Source organism: Equus przewalskii, unplaced genomic scaffold (genome assembly GCF_037783145.1).
Source record: "Equus przewalskii isolate Varuska unplaced genomic scaffold, EquPr2 contig_891, whole genome shotgun sequence".
Classification (NCBI taxonomy): Eukaryota; Metazoa; Chordata; class Mammalia; order Perissodactyla; family Equidae; genus Equus; species Equus przewalskii.
In genome coordinates, this window is record NW_027228210.1 from 1 (window position 1) to 26,993 (window position 26,993).

General features: G+C 43.1%; 2 long non-coding RNA genes across 2 annotated transcripts; both read left to right on the forward strand.

Moving 5' to 3' along the window:
• Positions 1–785: 785 nt before the first annotated feature.
• Positions 786–1,415, forward strand: LOC139081355 (uncharacterized). Its single transcript, XR_011536433.1, has 3 exons — positions 786–861; positions 1,226–1,294; positions 1,379–1,415. It is a non-coding gene; the product is annotated as an uncharacterized lncRNA (long non-coding RNA).
• A 1,960-nt stretch (positions 1,416–3,375) lies between these two features.
• Positions 3,376–4,410, forward strand: LOC139081354 (uncharacterized). Its single transcript, XR_011536432.1, has 3 exons — positions 3,376–3,557; positions 3,946–4,006; positions 4,118–4,410. It is a non-coding gene; the product is annotated as an uncharacterized lncRNA (long non-coding RNA).
• The last annotated feature ends 22,583 nt before the right edge of the window (positions 4,411–26,993 follow it).

Here is a 26,993-nt window from a genome sequence, read left to right on the forward strand (position 1 = left end):
CTCGCCCCCGGGGCTGCTCCATTTCCCATTCGCAGTTCAGACTGAGCTCACACAGGTGACAAAGTGTCAACCAACATCCACTGCCCTCCCAGCCCAACAAGTGCACCTTTTCCATTCCGACCTCGGGTCCAGGGCCAGCCACGGCAGATGAAGGAAAAGGCTGCAGCAGGGGAGCCATCACCCCTTTCTTCTCTCTTCTTCCCTGACCCCCACCACCAGGGCAGAGTTTTTTTCTCTTCCCTTTGCTTTGCTTTGCTTTCTCTCTCTCCCTTGTCTCTACTCCCCTGTGTCTATCTCTTTCCTCCTAACTTCACTCTGTCCTCATCCCCACCTGTTCCCTCCCTGCCTCCTAAGCCCAGCCCCACTCACCTCCTTGCTCCAGCATCATGGGCCATCCCTGGTGGTGTCCTGGTCCTGGCAGAATGCTGGACCCCCAGTGAGGTAGCAGAGCCCTGGGCTCCCACCCCATTCCCTCTCCGCTCTGGAGCCCTCAGTGAGATGTTGGAGAAAGGAAGGTGGGCAGGGAGGGGAAGGAAGCCCCAGACCTGGGAGCCAAATTCTATGCTTGTGCATGGGAAAGCAGTCAGAGCAGTCTAGGTGAGAGCCACCCAGGGGGAAGGGGTGGGGGGAAGGAGGGAGGGAGGGAGAGCAAGCAAGCCCTCTTCCTATGGGTCAGTCCATGGGGGAGGAGCCCAGGGCCCTGGAGGGCTGCAACATGGATTGAAGGTGGGACACCCCGGGCTGTGTCTCTGATGTAAATCTGCTTGCTTTGAATGCCAACACTCCCACAGTTTCACTTTTCTGTTTTGTCTTGATTTTGGCAGCTCCATCCTGGAATTGTTCCCCAAGTTGTTAAGCTTGGTAATTGTATTCCTTGATCATTGACTCCTCTAACTGACACTGACACTGCCCACAAACTGCTCCCAACCCCTTTAGGTCTTCCCCAAGTTACATTTTTCAACCTGAGCCTTAAACCTCATGGTGGGAGGGTGGTGGTACACACCTATGTGGGCACCTGACAAAGGCTCTCAGTCTTATTCAACAACATTCTCCAAGGCTTCAGGGACCCCTTTATGATGATCCAAACCTAACCTTGCCCATGGAACTTCCAGGGCCCTTTCACACCTGACCCCTGACCCTCACCTCCTGCTGGACCCATCCTTTTCCCAGATGATCCAGCACCAGCTGCTGGTCTGCACTGCTGACTTGCTCTTCCCTTTCCCAGGATAGCCAGGAGTCACGCCCACCAACTAACTTTGGTATTGAAGCCCACAAGAGGCTACCAACCTGCAAGGTGAGGTGGGAGGACCAAGCAGAGATTTATGCGGTGCATGAGGAGGGGTATCAGCTGTGGTCCTGAAAACTGTTGTAATTTCAGGGAAGCTTCTTTGAATCTGATGCGCTGAAGAGTCTGGTTTGCAATTCCTGGCGGCAGTAGTACTCCTGGAATCTGAGGAAGGGGACGGCTGGTCCGGGCATGTCGCAAGTTAGGTCTGCTTCTTGGGTCTTTGAAGTCTATTTGGAGCCAGGTCACACGTGCAGCTGTGCCTTTGTTCCCCCACAGAGTATTACCTGACCTATGACTCTGGAGACTGACAGGGTCTTCTCGGTGTGACCTTGACAAGGCCGCCTTTCCCTGAGCATCGGCTCATTCCGAGGTCCAGCGCCGTGAGTATCCACAGCTCAGACTCTGTTCCTGGGCCCTGTGGCTCCCCAGCAGACACAGGCCAGCTCCTGGAAATACCCAGTGGACAGATCACCACCTCTGTCCTCTCTTTCTCTCCTAGAAGCAGCTTGTGCGAGTACGTGAAGGATAACAGGAATATAAAGAAGCTCAGGGACCCCCGTGCGTGTGGGAAGATTGGGCAGGGAAAAGGGTCATGGAGGGTTTTTTCAAGGCCCAGGGCGTGGCAGCCCCTGACCTTCGCTCCTCTCCGCCCACGCCCACAGACCTGCGGCTTCAGCTGTTAAAGAGTACAAAACATGACATCGTGCGCTCTCTCTGGTGTGTTGCCCACAACCTCAGCATCGACTTCAGCTCCTTCGGGGTGGAGCCAGCTGGCTCCAGACGGTGAGCACCTGCTCCTCCCTCAGGCAGGCCCAGAAAGCTGCAGGTGGGTAGGAGGTTTAGGTGGTGACTGAGCCCCTGGGCTCTTCCCTTTCAGGAAAGGATGCTGTGCTTCTCTGTCAACGGGGTGTTCCAGGAAGGTGAGTGTATGTGGAGTCCTCCACTAGCAGGCCTCACTGCTCCCTCCCCTGGGCCTGGGCTCCCCCTCAGAACTCTCCCAGTTTCCCTCATCCCTTCCCCTCTCTTCCTACTCCCTCTGTGTTCTTCAGCTCCCCACTCTGCCTCCAGACTCATCCTGGTCTGACCTGCGTCCATGCCTGTCTGCCCTGCACAGCTCAGGCATCAGGGACACAGGCTGTGGAGTTTGAGGTCTCATCCCAGATCCTTACTCTATGAACTTGTGCTGGTTACTTACCTCTGATGTTTCCTGACTTGCACAATGGGGCTAATAATCCCCACCTCTTGGGTAGCTGTGAAAAATGAATCGAGTGAACTTCTCAAGTGGTTGTCACAGAGCCGGACACAAAGTAGATCCCTGTCATGGGAGCAGATGGCTCCTCTATTGTTGCCCGCTCCATTCCTGACACCCTGACTCCCAGTGAAAACTGTCCCCTTCTGCATGACTATCCAGTCAGACCCTACGTGGCAACGCGGATGTGAGCATGTAAAGCATGTGGACTTTTCGGGGGTATTGTTGTCTGTTGTTTGTCGTTTGTCTTTAAAGTGGTAGGAGATTTTAGGGTTCTGTTTGTGCCTCACATGACCTTCATCGCCATCTCTGCCAGCAATTCCAGGTGAGTGCTGTGTTGTGAGTGGGACACCCAGCCCAGCCTGGGCTCAGTGGGTGGGAATGTGGTGGTGTTGACCTCGGGGTTTTCTCAGTATTGTGGAAAGCCACCAGTTGAGATCCGAGGAGCAGCCTAGGCCTAGTGGGTGGAGAGCATGGGGTCTGGAGTCAGAACACTGGGTTCTCTTCCTGGCCCCAACACTCCCTAGCTGTGTGACCTTGGTTAAATCACATGACCTCTCTGTGACTCAATGTCTTCCTACTGTTCAGGGTAAATGCAGGTGTAAAATCATCTCTGGTTTGGGGACAAACCTGTAAATATAGTGAAGCTGGTAAATAATCTCTCCAAAGGTGGGCTCTGTGGCAGGGACAGAGGTACCAGCTAAGGAATTTGGGGGGGCAGGCCCAGTATGGGGCTCTGGAAGGAATCTGGTTGCTGAGTGGCAGTGGGAGCAGGATCATTGTTGGGGGAGTAGGGTTCTCCATCCATCAGTTGTCTGGGGGCCGCCTTTCCTCCAGTCTGTGCATCCTGAATGACCAGCTGTTTGTGAGGGACGCCAACCCCAAGGAGACTCACAGTGGGCTCTTCATCCCAGTTCCCACACCCGCCTCCAGCTCTGTGCCCACCCTCTCCCAGGAGCAACAGGAAATGGTGCAGGCTTTCTCCACCCAGTCTGGCATGAACCTGCAGTGGTCTCAGAAGTGAGTGCTGGGTGTGCACAGGACAGGAGGGAGCTGGGAGGAGTGGAGGCGTGAATAATGGGAGCTTGCAGGTAATTTGTTTTGCTTTTTTATTTCACTCATTATCACCTTCAACATTTCCCTCTCAGTACATATAAGCTACCTGGTTGCTTTTGAACAGGTGTGCATTCCTTTTATGGATTTCATTGACTTCGTTCTCTTATTGGCAAACATTTGGGTACCAGGAGTTTTTCCCATGACACACTGTGCCACAGGACTCATTCTGCTGCATATGATGCAGTAAACGTGGCCACGTGTTTCCGTTGTGTAGGTTAGGAAATAGCACTGTGCGGTCAGAGTGTCTCCACTTTGGTCCTAATGGATGGCACCTGTCCTTCCTCCGCCACAGGTGCCTTCATGATAGCCACTGGGACTACACCAAAGCCGCACAGGTTCTCGCTCTGCTCAAGGTGAGGTCTGGGAATTCGGGCCAAGTGAGTGGAGGCCAGGTGGCCTGGGAATGAGACTCGGGGCTCCTGGGCTCTACTGATCTCCCAACTCCCCCCCTTCACTTCCTCCAGGCCCAGTGCAAGATCCCAGAGGAGGCCCTCACACAGACTGATCCAGGATCCTGAGAGCACAGCCCTGACAAGAAGCCCTTGGGTGTTATCATCTTCATCCTCATCACTTTGGTTGTGTTTTTCCTTTACTATGAGTATATCCCTGGGACTGAGCTTGGAGATCTGCTTGGGGCTGGGAAGCCAATGTTTAATGGGCACTCATTCACCCAAAGGGGCAGTTGTTCTGTGTATTTTTCGTACCCAGGATCCCTGATTCCTCTGATAATAAAGAACAATGTTGCATGTTGTGTAAATTCCCTGATAAATCCATTCCAGGACAGCATCATTAGCACTGGTCTTCAGAGAAGGAAAGGGAAGTCAGAGAGGGTCAGAAACTCATGGGGAACCGTGGGGTAGAGATGGAATTTCTGGACCCCCCTCCAGAGCCCAGGCAGTGTGTGCTCCCCAGTGCTGTGTGTCTGCCGAGGTGAAGGATGCTTTGTAACCCTGACAAACCCGGGGATGCCTTTCTGTGTCCCTAGAGTACTAGTCAAAGATTTTTAGGCAGCGAAAAGAATTACTTTCATAGCCATACAAATTTATTCAAATTCAAAAACAATTCATTTTCGGAAAACCCGCATAATATGACTGACATTGTCTTAATACCCTTTACATATAAAGAAATCAGTAGAGAGAAGGGAAACTAATATTAACCTAGAATTGTTATTAAAAGCAAAAGGGGGTCCAGCCCAGTTGTGCAGCGGTTAAGTTTAAGTTTGCACGCTCTGCTTTGACGGCCCAGAGTTAGCCAGTTTGGATCCCAGATGCGGACATGGCACCACTTGGCAAGCCATGCTGTGGTAGGCGTCCCACAAATAAAGTAGAGGAAGATGGGCACGGATGTTAGCTCAGGGCCAGTCTTCCTCAGCAAAAAGAGGAGGATTGGCAGCAGATGTTAGCTCGGGGCTAATCTTCCTCAAAAAAGCAAAAAACAAAACAAAACAAAAACAAAAGCAATCGGAATGCCCAAGAAATCTATGAAAAGCTATTCAACCATAATAATCCATAAAATCACAACTGCAAACATTGACATAAGGTACTGAATGACAAAAGAAAGCTGAAGGTTGCTATCTTGAGGAAAATACATTGTGTGTGTGTGTTTGTGTGTGCGTCTATTGATATACTGTGTATAGGAAATGTAGGGCAGCCCTGACGGCCTAGTGGTTAAGTTTGGTGTGCTCCACCTCAGCAGCCTGGGTTCGGTTCCTGGATGTGGACCTACACCACTTGTCTGTCAGTGGCCATGCTGTGGCAACGGCTTACATATAAAAAGAGGAAGATTGGCAACAGATGTTCGCTCAGGGAAAATCTTCCTCAGCAAAAATGGAGATGTATAAAGTCATTACTTAACAAAAGTACAATGTGGCAGGTGAAACGTGGAGACCGCATACCTCTGAGAGGCAGGCATTTCCTTCCTTACCTCAGTGTCCCCCCTCCTTGGTGTGAAGAACAACTTTTGGAGACTGGGAAAGATAAAGAATCATTTGTGTGAAAAATGGCCTTCAGGGTAAGTTCTGGAAGCATCCACAGGAGGACCTTTCTGGATACTCAGGAGCAAAGGGAAAGGAGATGGGCTTAGATGGAAGGGCAGTCCTTGCATCCCTCAAGGATGAAGGACCTGATGAGGACATAGCCCTTCAGCTCGACACCCCCAGGACAGCCCCCAGGTTGCTGCTGTCTGCAGCTGAGAACCAGGAGTGCTCTTCGGTAAGTACCTTCCCAGGGTCATGAGAGGACCGGCACAGGGCCTGACACCCAGAGTGAGCTCAGTGCTTCTCTGCTTACTTCACCCCTAGTCTCTGTCTTCACTTCCTGTGTTCCCCACCCTTGGCCGGGTTCATCCCTAACTTTGTACTATCTGGCAATGTAATCCCCACTCCTTTCAGTCACATTCACACTTTGACTAGGTGGTAGGAATAATAATGCTACTAATAAAACTGAAATCAACAACGACAAAAATAAGAGATACCAACAATTATAGTGCACATAGGACATAAATTACTTGCTCGAGATCAAGCAACCAGCAGGTAATGGTTCCCAGCATCAAATCTAGGTCCTTCTGACCAAAAAGCCCCCGTCTCCAACCCCAGTTTATGCATTGAGTGCTCCTCTGTGTTAGGACGAATCCCAGCACAGGGGAAGGGACTCACCAAGGTCCTGTGGTCAGGCGATAGGTCCAGAACTGGACACATGTTTGATGACTTCCATCTTCTGTCTAGCTGACCTGGTCCTATTCTTTGCTGTCCTGTTATATTTCTTCTTCAATAAAAAATTGTTTCATTCTTCTCAAACTAGAGGGAAAATAAGGAGATAGGAAAGCATGAGGAAAAAAGAAAGTGATGACATGGGACCAAAGTTCACTTCTTGCTGCTACATTGCCAGATGATGTTTCACATATTCTATTTTATGAGACAGAGGAGGCAGAGTGGGCTGGGAGTAATACATATCAAAGTCCTATCACATGCCAGACATTCTCTCAGGTTTTCTCCTTTTCTTCTTAGAAAAGCTCTGTGAAGAAGGCACCCTTAGTTCCATTTTACAGATGACCAACCTCAGACTCAGAGAGGCATATGAATTTTCCAATCTAATAACTACCCATTGCCCTCTGCACAGGTCAACCAGCAGCCTCCCATTTAGCTGATGGATCGCCAAGGCTTAAGGACTGATAGTGAGAAACTACCTTGATGTGGAGCTGAGCTGTGGCATGCCCCCATTGGGCATGAAGATGATGGTGGGGATGAAATCCTGCCCTGTGGGCCAAGAGGCCTGGGCGTGAGGCCCACATGGACTGGCTGATTCCTGAGGTGTTGAACTGGACTCTGGAAGCTGCACAAGCTCTTGCCATTGGGAAAGGGAACCTGAATGGTAGGATATTAACATGTACAACTACTATATAAACGGTCTTTCACAGTTCGTCTCATTTAATCCTACCAGGTCTATCCAAGACCAATAATTATCAACAATCAGGAAACAGAAGACAAAAGTTAAGTAACATGATCTAGGAAACGACCTTATAAATTACTGCTCCAGGATTCATAATCTGGAGTCACACAAAGGATTAAGCTTTCCCCACTTTGTCCTCTGAGCTGACATTCAACATCATTGAAGGCATTCTTATTCAGTTGTTCTGTTTAAAACAATGTGCTAAAGTACTTTTAAAATACAGGCATGCATCGCTTAACAATGGGACGCATTCTGAGAAATGCATTGTTGGGGGGGTTTCGTCGTTGTGCAAACATCATAGCATGTATTTACACAAACCTAGATGCTATAGCCTACTACATATAAAGGCTCTGTGGTACTAATCTTATGGGATCACCGTCTTATATGCATTCAGTTGTTGACCAGAAAGTCTTTATGTAGCACATAACTGTACTAAAAATCATTATAAAGGATCAAATACCATCTGCACAGAAAACATTAAAAGGTGTGTGAAAAGCTGGGAGAAATTATTTTCAACCGATATTCAGGCATAGGTTTATATCTTCCGTATACAAAATAATCTTAAACAATAGAGAGAGGTCAATGGTATGAAGAAAGAATGAACACAGAAAGGAATATAGATCCCCAATAAACACATGAATACATACGAAACCAAATAAACAAATACAAAATAAATCATATTAAGTGACACATGGATGTTATAATGTATAAAGGAGAATATGCCCCAGTTCTGCAAAAGAATATATATATATCAACATGGGTGTATAAGTATGTGTGTGATTAAATATGTTAGTGCATTGAATACAGAGAAAAATCTGGGAAACAGGCACCAACATGTTAACAGAGACTACCTTCGTGTTATGGTGGGCAAAAGGCAGGGACAGATAGGAGCGACAAAATCATTTCAGCTTTGAAATATACCTTTCTATACGTTTCCTTCTGTTAAACAAAGAGAAGAACTAATTGGTAATCTAACAAAATATGGAGATAAAGTTTTATGAAACAGGTATATCAGCAACCAAGTCACAAAATAATAGTGTAGAAATACATTTATTGGCTTAGAAACATGCTCATGTTCTGTAATATAAAAATATAGCACATAAGCAGGTTTCTTTGATAAAAATTCACTGTGCGTGCATTGCCAGAGATAGAGGATATTTTTATTTTATAAATTTGCATTTCTATAGTGTTTTAAATACGGAAACATTGAATAGAATGTTGAAAATCAAATAATTGTGAAGTGATTACAGCTATGATGCTCATATACTCACTTCTTCAGGGGCAGATCAAAACAATTCCTTGGATAGTTTTCTGTATGTGTGTATGTTTGTGTATGTTTCTTTGTCTCAACCTTGTTCACACTAATTATTCATACACTTAAGTCCTTAGTTCAGTTTGGTGCTGGATGTTCAGTCCCAGGGCTTGCAGATCCCAGGATGAGTATGACTATAGAAGCACTGCTGCCCGTATGTGGAAAAGTCTAGAAATCTTGGCCTATAGGATGGACTCTTTTCACCTCACTCCCTCACCAACACCACAACCCTTTCCATCCCCTATCCTTTGCCAAGCCTCCCAGTGGAGACTTTCACATCTGCAGTTCTGACTCTGGTCATCGGGGGCATCATTCTCCATTTTCCACAGGACCCTCCCCACCCTCCCACATTCCCCCCACCCTGCCACACCCCCACCTCCTCCAGCCCCCCCAACCCCCGCCCCACACCCTGCACCTCAACGTAAAGGCATACTTTTTAGAAACAGAGTCAAAATGTTTCTTCAAAGCATGTTACAAAACACGTAGATTGTGATCTCAATTCGATTCGAAAAATTCATATGTGTATAAAAAGATTGAAAGGACGATGCATAGCTTTGTTTCCTGTTTGTGCCTACATCTACATCTAATTAATTTATTAAACAGATATTGAGTGCCTACTGTGTGCCAGACACTATACATCTAATCCCACATCTGCATCCCAACCTTCCCTGTCTGATCTCCAGACCCGCATAACTGGAAATGCACACAGGAAGCTACATGGAGGTTAATGCCCACCCCATGGGGTATGACCTCAGACTCCATTCCAAGCAAGATTAGTTCAAGCTTGACCCTGAGTCCTAGAAACCAGTATTGAAACAGGAAATGATGCAGTTGAGTGGAGAGAGGTTTTAATTTGGGAAACTGTGGCACCTTGAAACTCACACCTCTGTCGTCTTGCATAGGACTAACCGGCTACTAACTTCTCCTGATGGACCTCAATCTCAGAGAGCGAAGGACAAGGCAAACAGTGAGTGTTGGTTTCAGTCTTGCTTCGTCTCGTGGGCTCAAGCCAGAGGTTTCACTTTCTCCTTAGTACTTTGCTCAGTCAGAGTTGTATATTTTGGAATTGGTTTTGTGTCTGCCTTATCCTTGGGAGAGTTGTCCCATCCCTTTAGTCATCTGACAGGTCCATCTGAGGTGACACAAAGTTTCTGCTTCATGTAAGACTTTCTCTACCAGTTAAGGGGGCCTGGACTCAGATCCACAGGAGACAGAAAAGAGTAGAGACCAAGTTCTCAAAGACAAGCACGGGGCCAAGACTCTGATCTGAACATCTAATTCTCCTGACTTAGTGAAATGGTTTTCCCAGATTTCTCACATGATGGTCACCTCCCCTCAGGGTGCCTCTTACATCTGACACTCTAATATGAGCCCTTTCTCTCTCTCTTGTCCACAAAAGTACACTCACAGTGAAATTCCTGTATAAGCTAGTAGTGGAGAACATTTTCCTAATATGACTTCAAATCCAGAAGCTATAAGGGGAAACAGTGATACACTTGATTTCATTAAAAATTGCATGGCAAGCAAAAGCCCATCAGCAAAGTAATATGAAAAGTTACAAATTGGGAAGAATTCTTACAACTTATATCACAGACAAAGGTTATATACTTTGTCGTGAAGAGATTATGAAAAAGCAAAGGCAAAATACAACATCCTGAGGGAGAAAGGGCACTAGGCACAAACAGGTATTTCGCTGAAAAGTGTTCCTCAAGCAGATAAAAAATGCTACACTTAACTCTTGACAAAAGATGCAAAGGAAAAAAAAGGAGATGCCTCTTCTCATCAATTACATAGTCTGTGAGGAAATAGGCAACACACGCATTGCTGGTGTCAACGTAACATGGTACAACCCCTATCCAGGGGATTGGATACTATCTTGTAAAATTACTAGGGTATTTACCCTTGGAACCAGCAATTTCTCTTCTAAGGATCTATCCCAAAGAAACAATGGAAAAAGACAAAAAGGTGTAGGCACAAGGCCATTTCCGACAGAACAATTCATAACACCAGAAGGTTAGACATAAGACAGATGTCCACCAATAGGGGCTGGTTGAATAGGCTACAGTCCATCTACGTCCTGGAGTCCCACGCTGCTATAAAAAGCAGCAGCGACCCCCTCACTATACGGCTATGGTGTGATCTCCAGGATATATCATTAAATGAAAACAGCCAGGTGCAGAAAAATGTGTAGAGCTGCTGCTGTCCTAGATGGGAGCCACTAGTCGCAAGTAGCTATGTCAATTTAATTGAATTAAAATCAAATGAAATAAAAACTCAGTTAGTGGTGGTAGCTACAGCTTAAGTGCTCAATGTTTAATTCCTGAAAAAACCATCCAGGTACCTAGTGACGACCACGTTCGACAGCACAGCAACAGAACTTTTCCTTCTCTGCAGAAATTTCTATTGGACGGTGCTGGTGTCGAGCATGCCACCTTTTACCTATGAAAGAGGGAGAAAACTATTATACATATTACATTTATTATATATTTTACAAACTGGAAGGTAAAAACAAAAGAGGAGGCAAATGATTACCTATAACGGGGACAGAGGAGCATCACCAGGTGGCAGCTGCTGATATATATTCTCTTAAAAACATAACACAGATTTGCTGCCTCTGTGCACTGAAAAGGGCAAGAAACAATGACCAGCCCAGTAGCAATGAGCACCCTACTCTCCAGACAGAGTCTTCTGAAAACAGTTCCCACTAAAAGCATAGAAAGACAACTTCTGTAATGAAGAAAAGATCCACAATTCAACAGATTCAATTCTAATCACGCCTGTCGAGCTGAAGGCACCATAACTATTTTCCTTTAGTGATTAATTTTTATGTGGATGATCTACAGAATTGTCCCTGGGACATTTTTCCATATCCTTCGACTGGAAGACTCTCTACTGTTCAGATGAAGATTGTTAAGATGAAAAATCCCCACACTTACCTATAGATTCAATACAATCCCAATCAAAATTGTAGTGGGCTTTTTGCTTTTGAAATTGGTAACTGAATCTGAAATTCATGCGCAGGTGCAAAAACACCTAGACTATGAAAAGCAACCTTGAAAAAGAACAAAGCTGGAGGATGAACACTTCCTGATTTCAAGACTCAGTATAAAAGTTCTGTATTCAAGGCAGTGTGGTACTGGCATCAAGCTAGACAAGCAGATCAAAGGGACAGAATAAAGGGTCTATAAATAGAACCACATGGATGTGGAAAACTTACTTTTGTAGAAGGTGCAAAAGCAACGCAGTGGGGAAAAGACAGTCTTTTCAACAATTGGTGCTGGGACAAGTGGCTATTCACATGCACCGATAGAAACTGTGATCCATATATTGCACCATCTACCAAAGTCTACTCCAAATCGATCGTAGACCTAAACATAAAACCTAAAGCTGTAAAAACATAGTAGAAAACACAAGAGAGAAAGACATAGGAGAAAATCCTTGTGCCCTTGGCTTAGGCGAAGATTTATTAGATTCTACACCAAAACCACAACCCATAAGTAAACTCACTGATAAATTGGACCTTCTCAAAATTAAAAACTTCTACTCTTCCACAGCCACTGTTGAGAGGATGAAGAGACAAGGCACTGATCGGAAGGAAAATATCTGCAAATCGTATATCAGATAAAGGACCTGCATCCAAAATAGAGAAAATCTCTCAACAGTCAATAACAGATACTCCAATAAATAAATGGGTAAAATATTTGAACAAACGCTTCATCCAAGAAATTATACAAATGGGAAATAGGCATGTGAAAAGATGATCAACATCCTTGGTCAATAAGGAAATGTAAATTAAAACTACAATGAGATAACACTGTACCTCCCAAGAGAATGGCCCAAATTAAAAATGCTGACCATACTAAGCATTGGCAATCTTCTGGAGGATGGAACCCTCATATATTGCTGGTGGGAATGAAAAATCGTACCACCATTTTGGAACCAGTTTGGCAGTTTCTTACAATATTATTCTTACACCTGCCATATGATCCAGCCATTGAACACCTAAGTATTTACCCTACAGAAAGAAAGCATGTGTCCCTTTGAAGACTTATACACAAATGTTCATACCAGTTTTATTTAATAGAGCTTCCAGTTGGAAACAACCCACACGTCCATCACCAGGTGAATGGATAAAATAAATTGTGATATAATCATATACTGGAATACTACTCAGCAGTAAAAGAGACATGCAACAAATGGATTAATCTAGAAATAATTAGGCTGAATGAAAGAAGCCAGAAAAAAGAATATATTCTGTACAACTCCATTTATACAAAATTATAAAAAATGAAATTAGTTAATAGTGACAGAAGTCCAGTGGTTGCCTGGCAACAGGGAAAGGTCCAGGAGAGGGAGCTGGAGGCTGGAGGCAGGTGGGTGGGGATATTACAAAGGGGCACAAGGAAGCTCTTTGGGGTGATGGATGCGTTCATTATCTAGACTAATGTTGGTTTCACTATGTACACGTGTCAAAACTTGTTAAAGTATATACTTTAAATGTGTGCAGTGTATTGTATGTCAACCATACATCAATAAAGCACTTGAAATATATTTTAATTTTTCTAAGTCCTTAATAAAATTAAATTAAGCAGGAGAGCAATTCTCATTAAAATTCTACTGTTACATTAATAGACCCATACTATGTCTTACCATATTGGTCCACACTAAATATGACCAAAATAGAAATCATCATTTACAACGAGGTATATCGAAATACTTGGTGAAAGTGGATGCACATGTCCTTCTAGAACTAAAAATATTATTTCTTGGAAAATCATCATAAAGATAGTTTAGAATATCTAGTTATTTTAGGGAACATGACTGAATATCATAATAATAGGGTTTTCTCTGGAGTAATTATTATTTTTGAAAATACTGAATTCTCGTAACTGACATTTTTAACTAACATTTGGAAACTTTCTGGCATTTAAAAAATTTCAGGACTGGCCCCGACGCCGTGTGGTTAAGTTCACACGCTCTGCTTCTGTTGCCCAGAATTTCGCCAGTTCAGATCCTGGGCGCGGACACGGCACTGCTCATCAAGCCATGCTGAGGCCGTGTCCCACATGGCACAACCAGAAGGACCTACAACTAGAATATACAACTATGTACTGGGGGGCTTTGGGGAGAAGAAGAAGAAAAAAAGCAGATGGGCAAGAGATGTTAGCTCAGGTGCCAATCTTTAAAAAAAATTCATTATACAATGCATAAAAACATGGGAAGCAGGGAAGAATCCATGTTACAATCACAAATTGCTAGAAAAACCATCTACTCAGCTGTATATTTCAACACTTACCTGAGAGATTCACGAGAATCACTGATTATAGAGTCAGAAAAACATATGTAAATTTATTGCACGTGCATATTAAACATCAAGTTCCTTCTTCACGCTACAGAATTCATTGCTTTTGCGCAAATAAAGCATCTCTAAGAAGGGCCTCAAGGGCTACTGCAAAGCATGTGGCTGCTGATGGACTGAAATTCCACTTATTACACCTCTTCTCCCATGATGGGATCAAAGTACCTTCTCGCCTCTGAGGCGCCTTTGTGAACCTCACAGGAACTATTCCACAGCATGCTTTTGTTCAGATCCAGGAACTCACTCGGGCTGGGCCTCGTAGCCAAGCAGGGATGTGAAGTGTCGAGGTCTCCTGAGGACGGCTGTCCTTGAATCTGGAGCAGATGGTTCAGCAGTCATGAGGACACAGCTCCTCAGAAGCGGCCGCCTTCAGATGCCTGATAGGAGCTCGGCCAGTGGCATGAAGAGCTGCACAGGGAGAGACAGATCCAGCAATCACTATGCTTTCCTGGAGTAACAGTGTGCCCTGCACCATGCTAGGCACTGGGATAGTGACAAGGACACTGATACGATTGGGAACCCACACATAAACCCATATGCAGACTATAGCCAAAACTATAACAAAATCAAGGATCAGCAAATTACTCTCTTTCCAGTGATTATAGACCACGGAAAAAGAGGAAAAGTACACTCAAAACACACGTTTTGGATATTCATTTCTACTCTAAAAAGTCCCCCAAACAATAGCCATTTATCTTGTCTCAGGTTCTGTGGGTTGACTGGGCTCGGCTGGGTGTTTTTCTGCTCCACGTGGTGTCTGTCACCTGGGGCTGCAGTTCTCTGCAGGCACCTCTCAGCTGGGACATCCAAGAGAGCTCACTCACATGGATGATTAGTGCTGGTTGTTGCCTGGCGCTGCTCACCAAGCACCTTGATTCTCCTCCACAGAGCCCTTCTTGTGTAGAGTTGCCAGACAAAATCAGGACACCCAGTTAAATTTGAATTCCAGAGAACCAACCAATAATTTTTAGTGGTAGTATGTCACATGCAATGTGCCTTTATTTGAAATGGAAATTCAACTTGGTCTCCTTTATTTTATTTGCTAAATCTTGACAACCTGGGGGAGGAGACTGTGAATCTGTAAGTTTAACAACCATCTGAAATGACAACCCCAATGGGGCAAGTCTGAGGAAAATGAGAAGATCAGATTGGCAATAAAGACAAAACTGGCAATACCGCGCCTTGGTCGGATGAAGGGGAAATGGACGCTGGCATACACATTGGTGTCAAATGGGCATATCCATTTTCCGGGGCCCATATTATTATGGCTTAATAACTGGAATGGTCTTTGATACAGATGTCCTACTTCCACCCACAGGGGAATTTCAGAAGCGGGTTTAGACAATGATACCGAGGTGATTCTTGCCTGCCATCCAGTTAGGGGACCTGGCTATGGGGGCAGGTCAGGAGCCATGTAAGTGTCTTGCTCCAGAGAGGATATGCAGCTAACACTTACGGAGCAGATGGGTAGCCAACCCCAGTGGAACATTCTTCATGTTAGTGGCTGGATTTATTCCGCAAGACAACCCTGCTGATGAGGGATCACTATCCTCTCTTCATGGATGTATGTGACTCCAAAGTTCATGCTCCTGAGCACAGAGTCAGATAGCAAAGAGTTTGCTCCCTATGTCCACTACTAGAGCCGGGGATGGGACCTGACATCCTGCGCACCATTAGATACTAGTGGCAGAGCTTTAGCAAAGGTATCAGGACACCTAAGGTGCTTAATCTCGGTTCTCCCTGTGTTTACCTCCCTGCACCAGGGAGCCAGGCCTGGTGCCCGTTCCTCTTGCCTCCAGTTAGGTTTATGAGGGGGCTGGAAGCAGAGGCTCTCTGAAGCCCGGGTTTCCTCCGTCCTTGGTAAACACTTAAACTTACAGTAAAGGTTGGGCTGTCTGTACCTGGTAGTGAGGGGAGGGCTTCCGAGGACACAGAGAAGGAGAGAAAGGGAGATTTCTTCCACGGAGAAATGAGGTCAGAGATCTGTATGTCCCTACAGGAGTAGAGATCCAGCACTGCTCCATATCAGTGCTTGTGGTGGTTCTGTGGATGGTCCATCGAGGCTGGGCAACCAGCAGTGAGACAGATTTTCCCATTTGGATCAAGGTGTCAGGGGGCCTGAAGACACTGAGTCAGCTGTGTTAACGGTCAGCTCAACCCTAAGCAATGTGGACAGATGAGTGATGACGGCAGAGGCCTTGACTGGCTGCATCAGGAGGACAAGCTCCCACAAATGGGACTGCTTTGTCACAGAGCATTAGCATTTAACATTTTAAATACTTACTGTCTAGTTGACTTTACAGTCTTTTTGTTAGTGTAAAGCTCAAAGAATTACAAGACAAGAGCACCTGTTTCTGCAGATCTGAGTACATAATGGGTTTTAATTTGGCAGTATTTGCTAATCTGATATCCTGGTACTATAACGTCAGATTATTCTTCGTTTTTCCCTGTAAATGGCATATTTCATATTTGTGCCCCAGAATAAATCCTGGAATAATTCCAGAGTTTGAAAAGGAAACCTGATCAGCAACTATGTGTTTATGCTGCATCTTCTTTAAGTGGAAAACTGGGGCTATGAGAACTCCATACACTGTTGGGGGACAATTAATTGGCACAACTGACTTACAGAGACATTTGGAAGCATCTATGGGAGAAGAATGTGAGGTCCCCATCATCTGCTGCACTCTTAGGTCTGCCATGCAGAGAGTCTTGAGCACCTGTGCCCCAGGAAATGTCTGCAAGAATGGTCACAGCAGCATGGTAGTCCTATCAAAACAGCCCTACGGTCACCTTGTCAGGGAAGTTGCAGCAAAGCTATTTTCGGAGGGAAAAATGTTGCACACGGACACTTACTCCATGATCTTACATATATTTTTATAGATGAAAGATGCAAATAATTATGTATGTGCATTATTCTCTCGCAACAACTCTGTGTGAGGATGGCACCAAAATTCCTATGCGACAGATGGCAAACTCAGACTCACTGATGGAAAATCAATCTTCCAGAGTCATCGATTAAGAAGCAGGAATGGTGTTTGACTTCTTCCCCTCCCCCAAAGGACGCTCAGCTGTCTTCTTCATAGAAGATGACCTTCTAGAGCTTGAAAACTTGTCGTTTTACACATTTCTCGTATTGTGCCCATGTGTGTATCATCCCTGGCCCCTCTCTTTGAAGAAACTGATGGTGCTGATAAATCCCCATGGAGCATGGTCCTGTAGGGGGTTATGGGTTGTGTCAGGGTCAAGGGCCTGTGATTCCTGCCTCCTCTTTATCTGCACTTTCTCTTCATTTGGGGGCTCAGTGGGAAGCTGCTTTTCCAATATCCATCTAGAAGATAAATAAGGAGACATAAAGTGATGGGGAATTACAGGAAATGGTTGATGATCCTTTTCTTTCACCCCAGATTCCTTGGAAAGCCCATCCTGCAACAGAGAAATGGCCCCAAAGCTTCACTTATTATGTAAGTGTGAGCACATGCTACTTCTTACTGCCACGTTTCCAGGTGGTCTCTATTGCAGTTATGCTGTTTGGTTTAGGTTAATAGCCGTCACTCTCTGGGAAGGAGGAGAAAAGTAGGCCAGGCCTAACATGTGTTGAATTCCTACCACGTGCCATCTCCTTTGTAGAGGGTTTCTCGTTTACCCTTCCTTATGGTTCTGTAAGGAGAGCATCATGGGTCCCCTTTTACAGATGACAAAGGGAAGGCTAACAGAGCCTGAGTGAGTATTCCAATATCATACACCACAGCAAGGGCAGGGATGGAGTTCCAGATTTTGCCCTCATCACAATATTCCATGCATTCTCATCAGAAGCCATATCACCCCCAACAGTTGGAAATTGGTGTTTGAGTGTAGGGTGGAGGTATCCATTACAACAACTAGTGGCACTACAAAGGACCACGGTACATCAACAGTTAACACTTCAGCTGCACTATTAAAATTTCGCATTCTAGACAAAAGGAGTTGATAAGGAAGAACGTCTAAAAACCCTCCAAAGCGGGGTGATAATGAAAGAAGGTTCAGGACTATTTCATATACCAGTGACCTGTTCTGTAGATGGCTGGCCACCAGGGCTTGGAGACTGGTCATTTTATGCTCTGCCATGGGTGCTCTCTCAACAACCTCTCTTGGTGATGAGGATGATGATGATGGTGATAGTGGTAACTGAAGTGTAATTCTCCACATACGACCGAGACACCTGGGTGTGGGGACCACGTGAATTTACTGTTTTTTAAGGTGGCAGACAGGGGCCAAGCCCGAAGATCAAGTGTTTCTTCTGGGAAAGATAATCTGCAGGGCGGGATATCAGTGCTGGCAAAACTCATGTAAGCATGTGGTACTCTCAATTTTATCTCCCCTTAATCTTAACATGTATTTGAGTGACCTATTATTAAATCCACAGTCTACATCAAGGTACAGTCAGGGGAACTGCTCCGTGAATGTCTGCTCTGTAGTGAAACCTGGAATTACTCTAAAGATTTCCCCATTGTGTCCTGAAGCCCCCAGGTGTCCAGTTGTCCTAATCTTATTTTGGCACTGACACTTGATGCCGCCCAGGCCATTGTTTATTTTTTTATAGTGAGCTGTAGCACTTTTAAATTCTAATACTGAAAACTTTATAATGCTGTGAATGCCAATTGCTTATTCTCACTGCCTGCTGCCCCATTTGGGACTCTGAGAGCTGTAGAGAGGAGCTGGCTGTCAGGATAGAGCTGAACAGGTTTCCAAAAGTGTTGGAAAGGTTGGAAACCCACAGGTCCTTACTACAGCTCTAGAAGAACGCTTCCTCTGTAGTTCTGAAATAGTCCCAATCCTCATTCCTAACATAAACATTGGCAGAGAGCACTGGGCTATTGCACAGCCTCTAGGACTTAAATCAAGGAAATAGAACCATTGTCTCTGCTGAGGAGAAAGAGGGATGTGGGATACGTAGGGTCTGAAACTGTGTGTGTGAATGGGTAGCATCTTAAGGACTGGAGGAATCAATCACTGGCTAAGGACCTGGGCACAGAAGTGAGGCAGATCTGTATTTGAGCCCTGTTTTCATTACCTTCTAGCACATTGGTACCCAAGTTTTCTCACTATAAGCTCTTATGAACAAAAATATGTAGAACCTTTGTCTCTGTGTAACTGGTCTGGTTGTTCTCATTGGTTACATCTATAGCTGCCTTTGCCCAGAACAGCAATCTCTGTCTCTCTCACTGAGGATATGCACAGTCTCTCAAATTTGCCTTGCTCTCCTCCCAACCATTCTCCATTATGAAGTCACCAGGCACTCACAGGTGGATTGTGTTTTTCTCCTATTGAACAAAACCCATCACACAAAAAATCAACTTCAAAGTCATGTTGTGACCTCATGAAATGAGATTAAAAAAAAAAACAATATCACGATGAATACAGTAAAGTTGCAGGGTGCAAATTCAATATACAGAAATCAGTTGTGCTTCTCTACTCTAAAAATGATATCTAAGAATTATAGAAAGAAAACAATCCCGTTTACATTTGCATCAAAACCATAAACTACTTACAAATCTATTTAACAAATGAGGTGGAAGATCTAGACACTGAAAACTATAAGACCATGACAAAAGAAACAGAAGAAGACACAAATAAATGGAAAGATATACCATGTTCATGGATGGGAAGAAATAATATTCTAAAAATATCTATAGTAACCCCCCAAATCTAAGAAGCCAGTGTGATCTCTATCAAAATATCAATGACATTATTCACAGAAATAGAAAAAACAATCCTAAAATTCATATGGAACCACAAAAAAACTGAAATAGTCAAAGTAATTTGACAAAGTAGATGAAAGCTAGAGACGTCACACTTCCTGATTTCAAAGTATATTACAAATTCAGAGTAATCAAAACAATAAGGTACTGACATAAAAACATACACATAGACCAACGCAACAAAACAGAAACCCAGAAATAAGCCCATGCATATACGTGATTTCGTGCTATCCTCTTTTGAAGATGAGGCCAGTACAGAGGAAGGTACTTAACCCATTCTTGGGGCCATTTTCATGTAAGGAAGTCTGGCAGCAGGCTGATCCTAGACTGTGGTAGCCACTTAAGGCTGAGGACCAAGATAGAATAACTGTGGTGTGGCTATTTATGCTTGTACGTTGCACTATCACAAACACCTGGGATTGGTACAGGGGAAAGCTTCTCATGTTTGATGTTTTCAACCATTTTCTTCACATGCTCAGTTCAGTCCTCAATATACTATACGATGTGTACATCATACTTTCAGGAGTAGAAAGCGAATTTCCTTTCCATTGTGGACATTCATCTCTGCACTTTAAACTAACACCCTGTGCTCATCCCCTCTGCCAAACCATATCTTTTCTCAGCACCGGAAAATAAAATGTCTCAATGGGAGGACAAGGACTTTTTTGGATCCAGCCATATTTGTTTTGAGAAAGTAATGGACATCTTTTCTTTTTTGTTTTTAAACTTATTTTTAAAGATTGGCACCTGAGCTAACAACTGTTACCAATCTTCTTCTTTTTTTTCTGCTTCTTCTCCACAAATCCCCCCAGCACATAGTTGTATATTTTACTTGTGGGTCCTTCTAGTTGTGGCATGTGGGAGTGAAAGGAGCAGTGAGGTTATTCAAAGAAATAATATCTGAGAACTTCCCAAGCCTGGGGAAAGAACTGGACATGCAAGTACTTGAAGCTAATATAACTCCTAATTACGTCAGTGCAAAAAGACCTTCTCCAAGGTATATAATATTAAAACTGTCAAAAGTCAATGACAAAGAAAAACTATCGAGTACAGCAAGACGGAAGAACATAACCTACAAAGGAACTCCCATCTGGCTTTCAGGAATTTCTCAGCAGAAACCCTATAACCTAGCAGAGAGTTGAATGATATCTTTCAAAGTACTGAAAGAGAAGGACTATCTGCAAAGAATACTCTACCCTTCAGATATGATGGAGAAATAAAAGTTTTCCCAGACAAACAAAGCAGAGGATGTTCATTGCCACTAGACCTGCCCTGCAGGAAACATTGACGAGAGCCCTTCTATCTGAAACTAAAAAGCAGAGGTTTACAAAACCTTGAGCAAGGAGATAAATAGTATCAGAAAATTTCAGCTCTATATCAAAATAGGCTAGCAAACAATTAATTATAACATAAAAGATAAAGGGAACGAAAGCATCAAGAATAGCTATAACCAATACCATTAACTCACAAACACACAACAGAAAAAACAAGAATTTGTGACAACAAAAACATAGAAGGGGAAGAGGAAAGGCACAGAAAGTGCATAGCCTAACAGAGATAACAGGCTATCAGAAAAAAGACTATCTTGTCTGTAAGATCTTTTATGCAAACCTCATGGTAACCACAAAACAAAAAATCAGAGCAGAGTCACAAAGCACAAATAAGGAGACAATAGGGAAATCATCACAGAAAACCACCAAACTGAAATGGCAGACAAAAATAGAAGGAAAACCAAACAATGGAAATACAGAACAATCAGAAAACAAAAGCTAAAATTGCAGTATTTAGTTGTCATATGTCAATCACCACCCTAAATGTAAATGGGTTTAATTCACTAATTGAAAAGCACAAAATGTCTGGATGGTTTAAAAATCAAGACTGAAAAATATGCTGCCACCAGGAAGCACATCTCAGCTCTAAAGATAAACATAGGCTCAGAGTGAAGGGATGGAAGACTATGCTCCAAGATAATGGCAAGCAAAAGAAAGCAGGTGCCACTGTCCTTGCACCAGAAAAAACAGACTTCAAGATAAAAATGATAACAAGTGACACTGATGGGCATTATGTAGTGATAAAAGAGACATTCCAAGAAGAAGTCAACACATGTTAATATTTATGCACCTAACACAGGAGCAACAAGATATCTAAAGCAAGTGTAACAGAACTAAAGGGAGAAATTTACAGCAACACAATAATCATAGGGGACTTCAACACTCCACTTAAGTCAGTGGATAGATCAACCAGACAGACAGTCAACAAAGAAACTGTGGACTTAATGAAACACTAGACCAGATGAACTTAATAGGTGTGTATAGAACATTTTATCCAAAGACTGCAGAATACACATTCTTCTCATTCTGCAAATGAAACATTCTCAAAGACAGATCATATGTTGGGAAACAAAATAAACCTCGATAAATTCAGAAGATTGAAATCATATCAAGCAGCTTTTCTAATCATAATGGTATGAAATGAGAAATCAATTACAAGAAAAAAGCTGGGAAAGTCACAAACATGTTGAGACTAAAAATCTGGTACTGAACAACCACTAGATACGTGAAGAAATCAAAGGAGAAATCAAAAAATACCTAGAGACTAAGGAAAATGAAAACACAACATACCAACTTTTATGGGATACAGCAAAAGCGGTACTAAGAGGGAAATTTGAAGAAATACAGGCCTACCTCAAGAAGCAAGAAAACTCTCAAATAAGTAATCTTAAACAACACCTAAAGGAACTACAAAAAGAACAAAGACCAAAGTCAGTACACGTAGGGAAATAATAAAAATCAGAGCAGAAAGAAATAGAGAATAAAAGAACAATCAAATAGGTGAATGAATCTCAGAGCTGGTTCTTTGAGAAGATAAACAAAACTGACAAGTGCTTAGGCAGATTGACGATGAAAAGAAGATTCAAATAAAGAAAATCAGAAATGAAAGAGGAGAAATTACAATGGATACCACAGGAATACAAAGGATTATAAGAGAATACTATGAAAAGCTATATGAAAACAAATTGGATAACCTAAAAAATGGATAAATTCTTATCATTCAACTTCCCAAAACTGAATCAGGAAGAAATAGAGAATCTGAAAAGCACGACCACAAGTAAAGAATCGAAACGGTAATAAAAACCTCCCAGAAAACGAAAGTCCAGGACCAGATGTCTTCTCTGGAGAATTCTGCCAAACATCCAAAGAAGATTTAATTCCTATCCTTCTCAAACTATTCCAAAATATTGAAGAGGATGGGATGCTTCCTCACGCATTCTGTGAAGCCAACATTACCCTGATATACAGACCAGAGAAGGACAACACAAAAGTGAAAATTAAAGGCCAATATTGCTGTTGAACATAGATGCAACAATCCCCAACAAAATATTAGCAAATCGAATGCAACAATACATTAAAAGGGTCATGCACCATGATCAAGTGGGATTGATTCCAGGCTGCAGGGATTCTTCAACAACTGCAAATCCATGTGAGACACCACCTTAACGAAATGAGGAATAAAAATCACATGATAATCCTAATAGGTGCACAGAAAGCGTTTGATAAGAGCCAACATCCATTTATGATAAAAACCTTCAATAAAATGAATATAGAAGAAAATGACCTCAACATAATAAAGGCCACACATGACAAACCCACAGCCAACATCGTGCTCAACAGTCAAACACTGAAAGCTATTTCTCTGAGAACAGGGACAAGACAAGGATGCCCACTCTTGCCACTCTCATTCAACACAGTACTGGAAGTTTTAGCCTGAGCAATTAGGCAAGAAAGGAAATAAAAGAGATCCAAATAGGAAAGACAGAAGTAAAACTGTCACTCTTTGCCCATGACATGATTCTATATGTAGAAAACACTGAACAATCCACCAAAAACGCATTAGAAATAATCAATGAATACAGTAATGCTGCAGGTACAAAATCAACATACAGAAATCACTTGCATTTCTATACACCAACAAGGAACCAGCAGAAAGAGAAACCAAGAATACAGTCTCCTTTACAATTGCAACAAAAAGAATAGAACACCTAGGAGTAAACTTAACCGAGGGGGTGAAAGACCCCTACACAGAAAAGTATAAGACATTACTGAAAGAAATCAAAGAAGATATAAACAAATGGAAAGATATTCCATACCCATGGAAAAGAAGAATAAGCATAGTTAAAATGTCCATATTACCTAGAGCAATCTGCAGATTCACCGCAATCCTAATCAGAATCCCAATGACATTCTTCACCAAAATAGAACAAGGAATCCTAAAATTGATGTGGAACAAAAACCCCGAATAGCCAAAGGAATCCTGAGAAAAAAGAACAAAGCTGGAGGTATCACACTCCCTGACTTCAAAAAATACTACAAAGCTATAGAAATCAAAACAGCATGATCCTGGCAGAAAAAGAGACACACAGATCAATGGAACAGAATTGAAAGCCCAGAAATGAACCCACATGTCTACGGACAGCCAATCTTCGACAAAGGAGCCAAGAACATATAACGGAGAAAGGAAGGTGTCTTCAATAAACGGTGTTGGGAAAACTGGACCGACACATGCAAAAGAGTGAAAGTAGACCATCAGCTTACACCACACACAGAAAATAACTTGAAATGGATTAAACACTTGAGTGTGAGACCTGAAACCATAAAACTCCCAGAAGAAAATGTAGGCGATACACTCTTTGACATCGATCTTAGCAGTACCTTTTAGAATATGACGTCTGACCAGGTAAGGGAAACAAAAGAAAACATAAACAAATGGAACTACATCAGATTAAAAAGTTTTTGCAAAGCAAAAGAAACCATCAACAAAATGAAAAGACAATCCACCAACTGGGAGAAAATATTTGCAAATCATATATCCAACAAGGGGTTAATTTCCAAAATATATGAAGGACACATACAACTCAACAACAACAAACAACAACCAAATTAAAAAAGGGCCAGAGAGACATTTTCCAAAGAACGTATTCAGATGGCGAAGAGGCATATGAAAAGATGTTCAACATCACTAATTATTAGGGAAACTACAATGAGATCACTTCACACCCCTCAGAATGGCTACAACTAACAAGACAAGAAGTAACAAGTGTTGGAGAGGATGTGGTGAAAAGGGAACCCTCATACACTGCTGGGGGGAGTGTAAGTTGGTGCAGCCACTATGGAAAACAGTATGGAGATTTCTCAAAAAATTAAAAATAGAAATACTGTGTGATCCAGCTATTCCAGTACTGGGTACTTATCCAAAGAACATGAAATCAATACTTCAGAAAGATATATGCACCCTGAAGCTCATTGGAGCGTTATTCACAATAGCCAAGACGTAGAAGCAATCCAAGTGCCCATCAGCAGATGAATGGATCAAGATGCGGCAGATATACAGACAACGGAATAGTATTCAGTCATAAATAACCAAAATCTTGCCATTTGCGACAGCATGGATGGACCTTGAGGATATTATGCTGAGCGAAATAAGTCAGACAGAGAAAGACAAGTACCATATGATTTCGCTCATATTTGGAAGATAAACAGACACACAGATAAGGAGAATAGACTAGTAGTTACCAGAGGAGAAGGGGTTTGGGGGTAGGCAAAAGGGGCAGAGGGGCACATATGTATGGTGGCAGATGAAAACTGGACTGCTAGTGGTGAACACGGAGATGTACACCTGAAATTTACACGATGTTTTAAGCCAATATCACCCCAATAAAATACTTTTTTTTAAAGTTAACTATGTTTGTCAGTGTTTTGTGCGATTGCTGCTTCTTTGCATTTTTCTCTCCCTCTTTTGAATGTCTTTTCCAAATTGTCTAAACTGAGTGAGAATTCCTATTATGGTCATAAGCAAAGCCCATAAAAGTATGTCCAATAATTAAGGGAAGGCTGGGTGAAGCATTGGGAAGAGTAAAGGCTTTGAGTTCAGAAGACGTGGGTTCCAGTTTGGGCTCAACAAGTGAATAGGAGCATGACATGTGGCAGTGTGGGACATTAAGGACTCTGAGCCCCAGGATTTCCATTCAGGGAGTGAGGACTCTCCCTCATAGAGTTCTTGTCAAGATTTATTGAAATCACAAGGCAGTGAAGGTCACACAGGTGCTATAGGCTCAGCCGTGCCCGGGATCTGAGGCTCAAGCTTCCTCAGCTGTAAAGAAGAAAATACCATGTGGACTTGGTAGTTATGTCAAAGGGATTAAATGTTATTGTGTAGTTGAAAAGTTAAGCCATGTCATATCATGCACTCAATTAATGAGAATATAAAGAATGACGGTACGTCACCAGAGATCAACGGAAACTTTTGCTTCCTTCTTGAATTTTTTTACTATTTTCAAAATTCACTTAAATATTTTGAAATATAGTTAAAGGTATTTCAGAAAGCAAATTATATAACAGCTTTCAAACTTGCAATTCTACCTCTCGAAGTTTCTTTTCGTCTTTACCACGTAAGAGCATGTCTGTTAAAAATCACTGACGGTCAGGACGGTACTCTCATGGTATCCTTTAGAGGAGGAAGCATCAATCCACAGCCTCCACAGCTTCTTTAAAGCACGTTTCCCAGTTGTCTGTAAACCCACTCTGCAGTTCCATTGCTGAACAGCCCTGTGTCCTGAGCATCACCCTCAAAAGTGGAAGAGGCGAATCTGAGGGAAATCTTCAGATAAGATATTTGAAAACTTCAGAGGCTTCAGTGCACTGTGTGAAGCTACAGGCAATGAGAAATTTTGAGCTCACAGTCTTTGGTCCCCTTTCTCATGAAAAGTGCATCTGGAGAGGGTAAAGTCATTGGAGTTACTGGATGCCTAATGATAATCAAACCAGTAGGGTGTGTCTGAAACTTCTCACAGGGAGTGGAGTTTCAACTGAGATCTGAGGCTAAGGAGGCTTTAGGCAGCAGAAGACGAAAGGGTGGAGACCTGCCCAGAGATAAGAGGAAGGAAACACCTTATAACCCGGTTCACCCCTTGGGAAATCCAGTGTAGAGATCTCTTATCCAGAAGTTTGGCATGCTGGGCAAAACTGTGACACTTAACAGGACAATTACAGAAAGTTCCTGAACTCCTTCTGCCCTCCTGGCTCCCAGCTCTGGCCTGTAATCTCCACCAGCACTCTAAGAGGAGTGTGATCTTATTACTAGGGTTTCTGTCTGTGAAACCATAGAGAAGAAGAAAATTGTTAGGGAAAGAAATTTGAGCGTCTTTTATTTTACATGTTCTTTCACCACTCACTATGCAAAATAACTTTTAAAAGATTTTTCTTACCTTTTAGCAAATAATACTTTTCACTGGAGAAAAGTCAGAAATTAGAGTTCTGTGCCGTCTAGTGAACATATCCAGACTGGCAGCTGGGATGTCACTTAGCAGGATGCTTTGGAAGGAGGGAGCAAGGTCCCCATCAGAGGAAACTTTCTGGAAGATTTTGTGGCAAATGAAGCCTTAAAGGTGAGTTAGAGCCCATGTACATTTAAACCTAGTGGGAAGAACTT